Source organism: Engraulis encrasicolus, chromosome 6 (assembly GCF_034702125.1).
Source record: "Engraulis encrasicolus isolate BLACKSEA-1 chromosome 6, IST_EnEncr_1.0, whole genome shotgun sequence".
NCBI classification, from domain to species: Eukaryota; Metazoa; Chordata; class Actinopteri; order Clupeiformes; family Engraulidae; genus Engraulis; species Engraulis encrasicolus.
Genome location: NC_085862.1, coordinates 7,022,752 through 7,025,251, shown reverse-complemented (window position 1 = coordinate 7,025,251; position 2,500 = coordinate 7,022,752). Strand labels below are relative to the sequence as shown.

The 2,500-nt window shown below is 47.2% G+C and overlaps 1 protein-coding gene across 1 annotated transcript in view; it reads right to left on the bottom strand.

The window, feature by feature from the left end:
- The window catches only part of tgfbr3 (transforming growth factor, beta receptor III), a 306,528-nt gene that overhangs the window by 202,594 nt on the left and 101,434 nt on the right, over positions 1–2,500 (bottom strand). The gene's annotated exons all lie outside the window — the stretch shown is intronic.

The following is a 2,500-nucleotide window of genomic DNA, read 5'->3' as shown; positions in this document are numbered from 1 at the left end:
TTTCATCAACGAGCCAACCGTCAACATTGTCTATGCGATAATGGAGATGTGGTATAGAGATGTGAGAATATAGAGAAAGCAGCTCCGAGAGTCCATCATAAAAGTGCCCCCCTGGTGTTGCTGTCTCTCTAGTTTCAGGGAAGGCTTAGCTGTGCATGGGGACACACCTCGTCCCGAGATACGGGAGCAAGCTCAGCGCAATAAGAAAAAAAAAATTATAAAATAAAATAGAAAAACTTTTCGAAACTGTTTGCAGGCCAGAGATAGATGCCTCATCGGCCTTAAAGGGCCCGGAGGCCACTATTTGAGAATGGAGGACATAGACCTTTTGTAGTAGGATCACTAGTGCAGGAGACAGTGACCTAGATAGATACAGCCTTGGAATGTCAGAATGAGGAGTGGAATGTCCAAGAGAGGGACTGACAGTAGAAGGTGAGACAAGGCTCTTATGCAGGGGCGGAAAGAGTCGGGTATAACACTGTAAAATGTAATTTTAAGATATGTTGCGTTGCTATTCTTGTGGGAGACACAATAGTTTTGTAGGATAACATCCAAACATACAGTATTTGTCTCCTGTCCCCTGAGCCCAAACTTAGTTTTCTCCGTTTCACCTAGCGGATTTCAGATCTTTATGAATAAAAACACAAAAAGGTTCACAGCTTACACAATCTTTGTAACGAAAAAAAAAAGACACAAGATATTATTTTTGATGGGAGATGAAGCGTTTGTCAGCAAGTGGTGTGTTGCAAGCCCAACTCTTGGCAGCAGTATCAAACACAGGAGAAGAGAAGAGAAGAGAGGGGAAGCAACACTAAGGAAAGCAGCACAAGAATGCGGAGAGAGGAACCCGACCGAGTCCAAAGGGGTCTCGAGAGGGTGAACCCGGCGCCCTCTCTGACCTCTTCACACCACAGTGGGAAGATGGCCCGCCTCTGAACTCAGGATATCCACAGTGTATCTTTCTCACAACCAGAGAAACAGAGTTGGAGTCTGTGCTGTGCTCCATGCGGTTCACCGGCATGTCAGCCCGCCAAAAAAGAAAAGCCTTCCCTTCTTCTCTCTTATCGGAGGAATTTTACACAGGCATAAAATCGGGCAGCTATTCCGAGTCAGTTCAGAGCGAGCACTCGGAGCCCTGTGAAGTCATCTTGAAGCGAAGTGAAGCGGGCGAGAGAGAGAAGCCCCCAAGAGCCTTCCTGGAGCTTGCAGCCAGCGTTGCCAGATTGGGCATTTTCCCGCCCAATTGGGCTGCTTAGGATGGCCGTATGCGGATAAAAACGATCAAAGACGGCCATTGGGCAAGTTTTTCTGCAGTTTCATGGCCATTGAAATCAATACAATTTGATTGAAATTGGGCAGAATTTAGCGCCTCCAGGCGTTTTTTGAACACCCCTTGGGCTGGAACTGATCCGACACATCTGGCAACACTGCACGAAGAGCCTGTAGCTTACAGTCCTCCCTAGCAGCTATCGTGAGGACTTGGATAAGATAATACGCAGCCGTGGCAACAACAGCATGCTTACACAAACAGCCAGCCTCGCCACGGCTCGTTCCCTCTCTCTCTCCTCCCACTACTCCCGATACTCCCCTCTAATTAATTGATAAGCCGATGGAGATTTATGGAGAGCGAACACTGTTACGTACTGTACGTACGTCAAAATAAAAAGGGAAATAAATAACATTTACACCTCTAGGCTGCTAACACGAGGCTCGCACTCCGACTGAGACGTGCAGTATCTGCGCCCGTTGACCACAATATGTCACGAGGCTAGCACTCCATCTTAGACATACAGTGCTGTATCTGCTGCCGCTGAGCACCATATGTCACCTTAAGCTCAGATGATTCAAGACCAGTCTGTGTACTGTACTGTATGTAAGTGATAACACTGTGTTGCCCTCTACTCCCCTCCCCTCTTCTCTTTATCCCTCTCCTGTGCTGTCCTATACTCTACTCTACTCTCCTCTCCTCCCTGTCCATCCCTCTCTCCCCCTCTCCTCCAAAAAATCCCTCTTTCCTTAAATGGGCAGCTTTGTAGCTGTCCTGCGTTGAGTGTTTGAGTGCGGGGGCCTCAGGGGTTACGAATGTAGAGTACAGGAGAGAGAGAGAAAGCTGCGATTAGAGCAGTGGTTCTCAAACTTTTTCAGACCGAGGACCACTTTGTCCCCCCAAAAATGTTCAGGGACCACCTGTCAACCGAATTGACAGTTGACGGGTGCTAATTTGACACTGCTAATATCAATGCAGATCACTTATTTTTTACTCACATGTATTATGTGGTTATTGTGATGAAAATAAGACTCCGGCTATGCTTATCTTTGTAATAATGTTACAAATATAGCCTACTGCTAGCTTGTCTTGGAAAATTAGAAATCCCCGTACGGACCACCTGAGCTGTGTCGCGGACCACTAGTGGTCCCCGGACCACACTTTGAGAATCACTGGATTAGAGGGATCAGTGGTGCAGCTCAGAGGAGAAACCTCGTCTCTATGAGAAGCATC